The sequence below is a fragment of the Myotis yumanensis genome, unplaced genomic scaffold (genome assembly GCF_028538775.1).
Source record: "Myotis yumanensis isolate MYYU_CA2020_CCGP unplaced genomic scaffold, mMyoYum1.0.hap1 SCAF_12, whole genome shotgun sequence".
In the NCBI taxonomy this organism is placed as follows: Eukaryota; Metazoa; Chordata; class Mammalia; order Chiroptera; family Vespertilionidae; genus Myotis; species Myotis yumanensis.
In genome coordinates, this window is record NW_027223763.1 from 36590283 (window position 1) to 36603114 (window position 12832).

The following is a 12832-nucleotide window of genomic DNA, read 5'->3' on the forward strand; positions in this document are numbered from 1 at the left end:
AGCGTAATCTTCCCATTAGTTGAATAGCACTAGTGACTAACCACCCTCTACAATCTAATCTCCACACTACAGCCAAGTGAGTTTTTACATTATTCAGCTATGAAACTGCTCTGCTCAAAACCCTTCCATGGCTTCCCACCATTTTCAGTAAAAGAGTCAGTCCATGCAACGGCTTCCAGGCCCTCCATCATTTGGCCACCTACTATCCGTCCACCTCATCTCCCACTCTTTCTTCTCTCATTCTTCTCCAGCCACACCAGGTTCTTTGTTACTCCTTGACCTGTCAAGCTTCCAACTGATTCAGGCCTTGCACTTGCTATTCCTTTGGCCTGGAAGATTCTTTCCACAGATACATGGCTCACTCCTTTACTTGTTTCTCATGTCCACTCTCATGTCACCTTATCAGAGAACCCTTCCTTGACAACCCTATATAAAATGGCATCTCCTTCCACTGATGTTATTCTCTAACCTTCTCGCTCTGCTACATTTTTCTTTAGTGCTGACTTCTGCCTGACATAACAGTATATATGTGCTTATTATCTGTATTCCCCCAGAAAATAAAAGTGTCTTGAAAGACAGATTTTTGTCTGTTTTACTTACTATTAGATCTTATGAGCCTAATATAAGCCTATCGCCCAGTAGATGCTCAATAAATACTTTATGAATGGATCAATAAACACTGTGGTGGTCCCAGGGCAGCAAAGCATTGACTAAGACACAATATACTGGAAGTATCAGATTTGGGGAGGAAAAATAAGAAAAGGGGGGAAAAAGATAAATGGGAAGTTAACAAACACAAGTTTTTATTCTTGCCAATCTCTTCTGAAATTTGTCTGTGCTTATAAGAAGATCAGTATTGATGAGGATGTGATATACTGACGAACATGTTTGAATCTAAATTTCTTTCCTCTCTTCATTTTCTTGTTGTAACTCTTGAACATCTATTGGTTTTAAAATACCATGCTTATAATATTAGCACTGAAAAAGTATGATATCCCTAAGTTGAAAACTAAGGAGAAAATCTGTAAACACATGGAAAATAAAGTGAATCAGGAAATGCTTTTGCCTTGAAGATCTACCATGAAACTTCTAACATGAAGTATAAGGGAATTTAGATGAAAAAGTCATCAATCTCTCTCACACACCAAGTGGTATTTTCCCCAATCAACAGAATGGGAAACTAAGTCATAGAGCAGTGTAATTAATTGCCTAAGTCACAGAAATTATGAGCAGCAGAAGTAAGATAACTACTAGTTTCTGACCTCTGGTTTACCTGGGCTTTTTCTGCCCTATAGTGCCCATATATTAAATCTCATGCTGTGCTGCACCAGCACAGCCTGGTTCGGTGAGCCTGAGAGGAGGCGGTGAAGGATTAAGAAAAGACAGACAAGAGAAGAAAAGCTGGGGCTGGGTGGGACGCTGCCCTCTCTGATGGAGAGACAGCGCCATGGCCTGCAAGCCCAGTATTTATTTTATAGCCAGATTCCACGAGGCAAAGTAAGGGCGTGGTCAAGATGTTTACAACATTCCCGTTTCGAATCTACTCAATTACATGCCTGATCAAGCTTTGTTTACTTGCTGCACCTCAGGTAGCCTGTATCACTTAGCCACGTGGGACCATACGTTCGGACCATAACCTGTCCAAACACTGTAGCCGCTCTCCACATCATTCTAAATACAGTTTGAGGCAGAATTAGGTAATTTGTCCCAGACAACAGAACTTGCATTTGAGAAAACCAAAATTGTACTCTAAAATAATATATTAAAATATTTCACATAACGATAAATGTCAAATGCAAAAATATACACAGAATAGGAATTGGAAGAATGTAAGTAAATAGTTTTATAACCTGCTTTTCCTAAGAGAGCAAAAATGACATCAATGTTATTTACTGTTCACCTTTCTTTCTCCTCCTGACAACAAGCTGAGTTTCTGTTGAGCCAAACACTGACCTTAAATATATACCCAAATAAAGACTTAAAAACTGTCTGGTCTAGTGTTTCCTGACCAGTTTAAGTACAAACCTCACTCACATACTCTTTCAAAACACTCATTTTCAAAATTATTTCTAATTTTTTCTTAGTATCCAAAAATACATAAATTTAGGTTAAAAATTTCAATTTGTACACCATGATCAAATGGGATTTATCCCAAGTAGGCAAGGCTGGATTAACATTCAAAACTAAATTAATGTACTTCATCATATCAGCAGACTAAAACAAAAATCACAGGGTCATATCAATAGATGAAGAAAAAAAATTGACAAAATTCACCACACATTCATGATAAAAACACTCAGTAAACTAGGAACAGATGGGAACTTTCTCAACTTGATAAAGACTGCAAATAACCTACAGTTAATATCATCCTATATAATAAAACCTTAATATGCAAATTGACCGAACGGCAGAATGACGGGTCGCTATGATGTGCACTGACCACCAGGGGGCAGACACTTAACGCAGGAACTGCCCCCTGGTGGTCAGTGCACTCTCACAGGGGGAGCTCTGCTCAGGCAAAACCCAGGCTCATGGCTGGCGAGCACAGCGGCGGTGGCAGAAGCCTCTCCCACCTCTGCTGCAGTTGGGCAGTAAGAATGCGAGAGGGATGTCCGCCTGCCAGCTTAGGCCTGCTCCCGGACTGTGAGGGGGTGCAGGCCAGGCTGAAGGACCCACCACCCCAGTGCACAAAGTTTCGTGCACTGGGCCTCTACTATTTAATAATGAGAAACTAAAAACTTTCCCACTAAAATCAGGTAGAAATCAAGGATGTTCCATCCCACACCTCCTTTTCAACAGGATACTAGTTGCTCTTGCATTCCGGCAAGAAAAGGGAATAGAAGATATACAGAGTGGGAAGGTATACATAAAAACTGATTCAAAAGTTACTATGGAGAGCCCTAGCTTGTTTGGCTCAGTGGATAGAGCTTCAGTCTGCAGATTGATGGACCCCAGGTTCGATTCTGGCCAAGGGCACAAGCCTGGGTTACAGACTCAATCCCCAGCAGGGGGTGTGCAGGAGGCAGCCAATTAATGATTCTCTCTCATCATTGATGTTTCTATCTCTCTATCTCTCTCCCTTCCTCTCTGAAATCAATAAAAATATATATTTTTTAAAAAGTTACTATGGAGAGGAAAATGATCCAGAATTACCAACATAATATTGAAGGAAGAGAAGAAAGTTAGAGGACTGACACTACCTGACTTCAAGATACTATAAAGCTATAGTAACCAAGACAAAGTGGTATGCAAAAGAATAGACAGATCAGTGGAACAGATTAGAGAGCCTAGACATTGAACCCCATAAATCTTTCATAAAGTAGCAAAGGCAATACAATGGAGCAAAGATAGTTTTTTCAACAAATGGTGCTGGAATCTAGATATAGATCTTTCACCCTTCATAAAAATTAACTAAAAATGGATCATAGATTTAAACATAAAACTATAAAACTCCAAAATGCAGCACAAGAGTAAATCTAGATGATCTTGAGTATGTCGGTGCCTTTTCTGACATAACATCAAAGACACAATCCATGAAAAAAGAATTAATAACATCGACTTCCTTCAAATTTAAAAATTGTGTTCTGTAAAAGACAATATCAAGAGAATTAGAAGACAGTCACAGTTTGGAAGAAAATATTTGCAAAAGACACATCTGACAAATAACTCTTATCCAAAATATACAAAGAACCTTTAAAACTCAACAATAAAAAACAAACAATCCAATTAAAAAATGGGCAAAAGATCTAAGTAGACACCTTATCAGAGAAGATACACAGATGGCAAATAAGCACATAAAAAGTTGCTCCACATTATATGTCAAAGGAAAATGCAAATTAAAACAATGAGATAACACTACACACACATAATATGGGCAAAATCTGGAACACTAACAACTCCAAATGCTGGAGAGCATGTGGAGCATGAACAACTCTTACACAGTACTGGTGGGAATGCAAAATGGTACAGGTGCTTTGGAAGTTAGTTTGGCGGTTTCTTGCAAAACTAAGTATCCTTTTACCATATGATGCAGCAGTCATGCTACATGGTGTTTACCCAAAGAGATGAAAACTATGCCCATACACAAACCTGTACATGAATGTTTATAGCAGCTTTCTTCATAATTGCTAAAACTTGGGAGAAACGAAGATATTCTTCAAAAGGTGAATGGATAATTGTGATACATCCAGACAATAGCTATGAAGCCATGAAAAAGTATAAAGGAATATTAAATGCATCTTACTAAGTGAAACCAGCCAATTTAAAAGGCAACATGCTGTATGATTCTAACTACATGACACTCTGGAAAAGACAAAACTATAGAGTCAGTAAAAAGATCAGTGGTTGTCAGGTTGAGGGTGGGTTGAATAGGCAGAGCACAGAGGATTCTTAAGGCAGTGAAAACTAGGTATAATAGCATAATGATGGGTATATATTATTATACATTTGTCCAAACTCACAGGATGTAGAACACCAAAAGTATAACCTAAGGTAAACTATGAACTTTGGGTGAATATGGTGTGTCAATTTAGGTTCATTCATGGTAAAAATTTTTAAAAAGTAACATTCTGGTGAATAATGTTGACAATCAAGGAAGCTATGCATGTGTAGTCTCAAGTGCATATGGGAAATCTCTGTACATTCCTCTTGATTTTGTTGTAAGGCTCAAACAGCTCTAACATATAACCTTTAAAAGGAGTGATTCTATAAAAAATTCAATCTGTAGATTAGTAAAAATTTTTTTACATAATATATTATTCAATACTATTATAAATAACAACAGCAGCATACACAATGTTGAATGTGCATACAGAACATTCTCAAAGACTTGCCATATGTGAGGCTGGAAAAAATATATATGGATTGAAATGATGCAAAGTATGACCACAGTGAAACTAAATAAGAATCAATAACAGAAATATTTGGACAATTCATAAATGCATGGAAATTAAACAATGGACTCCTAATTAACCAATAGGTCAAACAGAAATCACAAGAGTAATTAGAAAACACTCTGAGGTCAAAAAAATTTTTAAAAAAGCATAACATGCTAAAACTCAAGGGATGTAGGTAAAGCAGTACTCAAGAGGTTACATGTACAGTGACCACAGGTTTTGAGCTAACGATAAACTAAAACAAGAAATACCTCATTCAACTAATTGTTTCTTCAACATAGACATGGAGAATCTCAAGCTGCCCTATTTAAACTTTTAATGACTTGAACCACTTCCTACATCCATCCCCTGAGCATTTGCAAACTGTTGATCTTGCAGATCATTTTGCAGATTAAAAAATCTGAGGTACAGAGAGGATGACTCTGTGCGTAATGTCACAGAGATGAATAGTGACAGAGCTAGTGTGTAAAGCCAGGCTCTGGATGCCCTTTGCATCAAACCGTGCTTAAACCAGTCATATTTCACACACACACAGCTTCCAATTCATGATTTTTGTAATGTTATTAATGAAGTAGAATAGCATTAATTAGCGATGTTTATTTTCACATCGTACTCATAGATAAAACTGAAAGAACTCAAATTGGATATTACTCATGTTCAGATATGTAAGTTTAATAAGTCACCATAGCCTGCTGTTTGTAGGATGTCATCATTTTCTTGACTTCAGAAATAGCTTCCCATCAGTACAGCTCCTTGGGATGAATACTTGCTAAATTAATGAGTGTATCCAGTGGTACTAATAAATTATGTCCTGAAATCTGTCCAGTTGGTCTCTTGTGAAGTTATCTCTGGAGTTGATTATCCAGTATCATGCCTGCATAAAAACTGCAGCATAAAAATATGTGTCTCCTTTCATTAGTAACCATAACAATTGTGTCTTAAGTAGGCATAGGAAATGCAATTCTAAAATCCATCTAGTTCCTTGCTCTTTTTTATAGAATATAGCTACTGACGCCTGCCATGCTGAAATTTAGCCTTCTTCTTTAGGAAGGCTCAAAGGACTTGTAATAAGCTTAGACCCTGTTCAAATCAAGAAAACGTTATTTTGTCACATGCATATGGGAAAGAGAGTAAGCTGAAACTTTGTGGAGGTTGGTATTAGCCCTTCCAGAATAAGTCACCATGAGGCTCCTATTGCTGCTTTTTGCACAAAAACCACGGATGTCTTCTCTCCAGGATATATATAAGGTCAAAAAAGTATTGATTTTTGTTCTGCCCATGAAAGAAAAACAGCTGCAGCAATTTCCCTCCCACAGTAAACAACTAGAAAATTGAAGAAAATACATTAAATAACTGTTTTTCAGAGATTGGACATAGGCAATTCAAGATAGCAATCCTTGAAAAAAGAAGACAATTAAGGTGAGCCCAACGGTTGTATCACCATAGCACAAAGAGGGGGAACCCAAAGGAACCCAGTAGTCTTGTTGAGTTGAGGAAAAAGAGGTGACTAGATTTTTGTGAGGCCGGACCTCAGAAAGGAGAAAACTGCAGAGAGAGCAAGTACCCCTTGAAGTTTTGATGACTACTAATCTGTGAACAAAGGATAAAAAACTATCTCATGGCATGGTTAGAACAATGGAGCTGGACCAAGCATATTTGGCTTTTTCTGTCCAATTTTACCAGTTTGGGAAATTATTACATATTCCCTGGGGCAAAGTTAGTAAAAGATAGAGGAAGGTCGGGAACAATACATAGACTGAGCTCACTTCCTATGGAATGTGGCATCAGGACTGAGAAACAAGCATCACATACCTAGAGTATTTACCTTGTTACTAATCTTTATTAAATTATCTGACACCAAATAAGATCATTGGCTAGACCAATTTTACATTTATGAATCATATATGTGTACAAATATATGCATAAATTTCATATACACTGACTGGCCAGATTATTATGACCACCTGACGTTTGTAGGCAAATTAGCCATACACTGCATCATATGGGATATGGAAGCCGAAGGCCTGTTCGAACACCTTTGCTGTCTGCAGTTACCAGGATAAAACGTCTCCAGTTCGCACAGGAACACAAGGATTGGACAGTCGAGCATTGGAAAAAAGTCATGTGGTCCAATGAATTATGTTTCCAGTTGCATCATGCAGATGTCAGAGTGAGAATTTGGCAGAAACAGCATGAAAGCATGCACCCCACATGCATGAGTACTACCCTTCAAGCTGGTGGGGGCAGTGTTATGGTTTGGGGCATGTTTTCCTGGCATGATTTGGGCCCTTTCATTTGTGTGGAACAGCATCTGAATAGCACAACATACCTAATTATCGTTGCTGATCAAATTCATCCTAACATGTCGATGGCGTATCCCAATGGAGATGGCTTCTTCCAACAAGACAATGCGCCATGCCACGGTGCTTGTATTGTGCAGGATTGCTTTCAAGAACATGAGGGAGACTTTACCTTGCTTAGGTGGCCCCCACAATCACCAGATCTCAATCCAATTGAGCATTTGTGGGACGAAGTTAAAAGAGCCATCAGGCAGCTGGTTCCACAACCATCAAATCTCACAAAACTGGACAGTGCTATTCATCAGGCATGGTGTCAGATTCCTCGCATCACCTTTCAACATCTAGTGGAGTCAATGCCAAGAAGAATCGCTGCAGTATTGAAGGCAAAAGGTGGCCCAATGAAGTACTGATGGGTGGTCACAATAATCTGGCCACTCAGTGTATATAAATCACATGGGTTTAATGTTTAAATCCAGCTCTGTGTTCTACACAGATAACACGTTTCTTGATGAAAACAGTTCACTCAGCCCCATGGCACACTGGTATGCAGGCTCTGATCATCCTTCCATAGGAAGTCATAGTCAGGAACTTGTACCTACAATGATAGCATTTTGGCTACTTATCACCATGACCTTGATGACTGAGGCTATCTCCTTTTAAAGATATGATCAAACTGTAAGGTAGTTACACTGTGTAGTCTTCAGTGTGCTAGAACAAGGATATAGGCTAATGGCAGAGCTAGAGCTATAGCAATTAAGAAATGTCTAAATAATGTTATTATCTTTGTCCCAGCCAATGGAGAGGAATGACATAAAGCAAGGATATACACTTTAAAAATGTATAAATGGTGTAATGGAAAACCTTTTAGAAACAGGTGACTTATTTTTGAGTTGGTAATTAAAACATTAGATTTTTCATCTTGTGCTTCTTTCAGAACTATCATTCCTCTAAAATTAATACTCTCAAATCTGTTCTCTCTTCTGTAACTTCAACTCCTGCTCCCTCACCATTTGGGAATTAAATTGTCTCTCAGGTTACCTACAAGCTTTTAGGTGCTCAACTGGATGTAAAAACACATGTCTAGTTTTCCTGAAACAAATATTTCTTTCCCACTTTTCTAACCTCTTGGAGATTAGTAAAATAACTCTACAACTCTGGGGGGAAATGATGTTCGTATTATAGTTTGGGTGTTTTCTTGAAGTAGTTAGAAAAATATCAACTATGAATTAGTACTAGAATAATATTTTTTAAATTAAAGAGTCAAGATTAGAAGAGGATGTCATCTGTTTATCTAGTGTGGGTAATCATATGAGACAAGATTTATGTTAGTATCAGTAGGATAACTTTTCTGTTTCTAATTATCTGAATTATTAGGGTAACTATTGTAAAGATGACTGACCAAGAATCACAGAGAAAAATCTCAAATACTATGATCACTCAATAAATAAGACTGGTGAAACTTAAATTTATGTCAATTACAGAAGTGTATATTAATATGAAACTTCAGTACAACTGTGAAAGTCACATCATGTTCAGCAGTTCCTAAATGGTCACAGCTTAACAAACTATTCAGGATGGGGGATTTTTTTGTGGGGGGACCCTTCTGTCTATCCTCTGTCTCAAGTTAAAACCTTCAACAACATCTCTGGCAGGTGTTAAGCAATAGAGAGACTACAGTCCACAGCTCTCAATCCATTGTTTTAAAAAGAGTGATAGAAAATTTTATCTTACCAACATCTAACCCCTTCTATTATCTAGTAACTGTCTTAGTTTTGTCTTCTGAGACAACAAAAAATAACTCAGCTCTTTCATTAATATAACTGGTGTCCTGTCTCTCTTCTTCCTATCTTCTTATCTTCTCCAAGCAAACACTCTTCATTTGTTTAGATGCCCAGGAGACTCAAATGGTGAAGTCATCATCAGCCTGATTGCTTTCTTAAAATCAATAAATATTTTCATATTTTATGTCTCTTGAAAAAAAAACTTTTTTCCAATAATTTAGTTTCTCTGAAATTATTCCATTTCATCTTATCACTTCAGTTTCTTTTCTCTAAGGTTCCAAGGTTTAAGTGAAGTAGACATCTGTTTATCTGGCATTACTTGCAAATTTTTCCCTTCATTTGGGGAATAACCATACCAATTTGACTTACATTGAAAATGCAACTCTAACTCAATACCATTCAGACTTTATAGACATAGACACAAACACAGACACAAAGACACAGACAAAGATATAGCCATAGACATAGTCACAGACACAAACACAAACACAGACATACACAGACATAGACAGATCTAGATATGTAAATCTAGATCTACATATAAATACACAGAGAGATCTTTATATATACACTAGAGGCCTGGCACTCGAAATATGTGCGCCTGTGGGCCCCGTCCTCCAGTCCCCCAATATTCATGTATTTTTGTATATGTGCATATGTATGCATATTTTGTGGGTGGTTATTTTTGTTGTTAATCCTCACCTGAGGACATTTTTCATTGATTTTTCGAGTAGAAGGGAAGGTGAGAGACAGAGAGAGAAACATGGATGTGAGAAAGACACATCAATTGGTTGCCTCCTGCACATGCCCCAACCGGATCTGGCAGAAACAGCACCACTGACAGCTGACAGGACCAACTGCTGGTGGCCTGCTAGGGCTCAGGCATTGAGCGTATGGCGATTTTCTGTTTCTGTTTCCACTTCTGGTAGACGTCCCGCTTGTAGGAATTGCTGATATAGTGACCACTTTCTATCTTGATCTTCTTCTTGTCCTCCTGTCCTGACTGTCCCACAAACCGCTTCTTCTTCCGGTCCCACTTGAGCTGCTGCCAGCCCATGGTCAGTTTCTGGGCCTCGTCCCCCATCAGGTTTAGGACAACACCAGCCACCTGCTGCTCAAAGGTGCCCCTGTCCCCACCAACACTCAGGCCCTTTTCACTGTTGAAGTCCTTGGGCTGATAGGGGACATAGAAATCCTGGTCCAGTGACCAGGCCTCCTTCTTCTGCCTCTTGGCTCCCCGTTCAGGTCCTGGCTGCTGCCATTTCTGGCCCATGACCCCTGTGAAGATGTCCTCCACTCTCTCTCCCTCCTCCTCCTCCTCCTCTTTCTCCTCCTCCTCCTCCTCCTCTTCCTCTTTCCCAGGCTGTTCCACCTGCCTTGCTGGGCAGCTCGGGGCTGGGCCAGCCAGGCCCTCCTGCCTTTCCTGCCAACCCTGCTGGAAGCTGGTGATAGCCTTGCAGTCCTTCTGCCATTTGGCCCACATCACCTGGCTGCTCAGGTCCCAGCTGGAGGCGTTGATCTCAAAGATAGCCGCCCGGAATCGGTACTACTTGATGCTGTCCACCAGCCTCAGCTACTGCAGCTCCTCCTCCTCAAAGCTCGAGCTGAAGAGGGGATGCAGGCCCAGCCCCATGAGGTCCAGCTCCTTGGCCTCTTTGATGGACTCTGGTGAGGGCACCGGCCATGAGCGCGATACTGCTGCTGGGCGTTGTTGGCCACGCGGCCCAGGCCCCACAGCTCCAGCGATGCCTCCAGGGTGTTCCCCAGGCCATAGTCCTCATCATTCACTATGCTCTGTGGCACCCAGCCCAGCACACTGTCCACGCCTGCCTACGGCACCTGAGGGCTCCTTGTGGGAGTGGGCGAGGGTGATGGCATGGCCCAGGAATAGGTACAGGTTCAGCAGGTAGGAGACCGCATCTGGGGCCACCAAGGAGTAGGCTGTGCCACTTCGGCCAACCCAGGAAACACAACCCACACAATGCAGGAAGAGATTGCCCTTGGATGGGAAGCTGAAGTTGATGACATTGTGCAGCAGCAGGATGTCCAGGCCCCAGGCTGCCAGGTCAGTCACCATGAGGGTGGAGCACTTGTCATGGGTGAACTTGGCCAGGTTGATCTTGCAGGCTGTCTGGTTCAGGGCTCTGTAGATGTGGGCACAGCTCACCCGCTGTGGTGGCCTCACCCCCAGGGGAGACCAAGTGGTGGAGGGGGGTGGGGGAGGTAGACACTCAACGCCTGAGCCAGGGATGGGGGGGGCAGGGCCAGATCAGTGGTTGGCCACTGCAGTGTGTGTCATAGTGACCAGTCCCAGTCATTCTGCTGTTTGGTCAATTTGCATATTAGCCTTTTATTATATAGGATATCCTTTTATACAGCTACTAGAGGCCCAGTACATGAATTCATGCACCAGTGGGGTCCCTGGGCCTGGCCTGTGGGATCAGGCCGAAATCAGCTCTCCAACATCCCCCAAGGGGTTCCGGATTGATAGAGGACACAGGCCAGGCCAAGGGACCCCACTGGTACACAATCAGGGCTGGGGAGGGCCGCAGGAGGTAGGCCAGCCAGGGAGGGACCGCAGGAGGGCTCCAGGGTGTGTCCGGCCCATCTTGCTCAGTCCCAATCAGCTGGACCCCAGCAGCAAGCTAACCTGATTGGAGTGTCTGCCCCTGGTAGTCATTACACATATAGCTACTAGTCGACCAGTCGACTGTCTGCGCCCTGGTGGTCAGTGCATAACATAGTGAGCAGTTGAGTGGCCTTAGCATATCATTAGCATATTACGCTTTGATTTGTTGAATGGACAACCGGACACTTAGCATATTAGACTTTTATTATATAGGATAGGTAAATAGATATAGATGCAACATTTGACTTCTAACATACAGAACTAGATTTATCTTACTTTTTTATTTGTAAATTTATATCATTAATATATTATCATCAGTTCAAATTCGTTCTCTTTTTATGTTTTATTTTATTTCCATTCCCCCCCTCAAAGGCTTTTTTTTCATGCTTCTGCTCTAGATATAACTCCCACAAATTTTATTTCTTATGTATATGCATATCAGTGTATAATATCTAGCAATGCTTTGTATATGTTTTATTTATCTGCATAAATAGCACTGAGCTATACAGCCATTTAGTTTATTGTTAATAATATTTTGATCTATGCACATTAATCTATGTTCAACTAGGTAATTTCTTTGAAATCCTGTGTACTAGGCCCTCATAAAAATATTTTTCACTTTGTTTTTCTATTTATTTATTTCTAGTTTGTTATCATCATTTTGCTACTCCAGGTAATGCTATCTTAACGTGCTCAAATGTGTTACTTTGTGTACTTGGGCAAGACATTTTCTCAAGCATACACTTAACTGTGCAATTGAGGGGCCTTCCAATATGCACATACTCAATTTCTCTCAATGCTGCAAAAATGTTATTCAAAATAGTTGCACCATTTTCTCTTCCACAGAAGCACGTGAAGGTTCCCATTTCTTTACATCCTCCCTACCCCCTTGGTTAATCTTATCTTGTCATTCTTTCTTCCCCAACAGTCACATATTAGTCACTGAAATGATTCCCATAATTTGAGTTTTGTTTTCTAATTTGTTGGTCATGGCTCTGATTATATTTTTTCCCCTCAGAAAGCAATTTTCCCCAACCAGTTTCAGGTCATGACTGACCGCCTGCATTATTTCTTGTGTAATTCCACTTGAAATTTATCACTAGCTTTTCAAGGAAGAAAGGAGCAACTATATGGTGCAATTTCCGTGATAGCATATCCTAAAAGCCTATGGAAATAGATCTTCATACTTCTCAAGCTCTTGCTAACAGCATTTTTCTCTAAATGATC

General features: G+C 40.4%; 1 pseudogene; it reads right to left on the bottom strand.

Annotated features, from left to right (window-relative positions):
* Positions 1-9847: 9847 nt before the first annotated feature.
* LOC139021128 (ATP-dependent RNA helicase DDX54 pseudogene) lies at positions 9848-12471 on the bottom strand (annotated as a pseudogene).
* Positions 12472-12832: the final 361 nt, after the last annotated feature.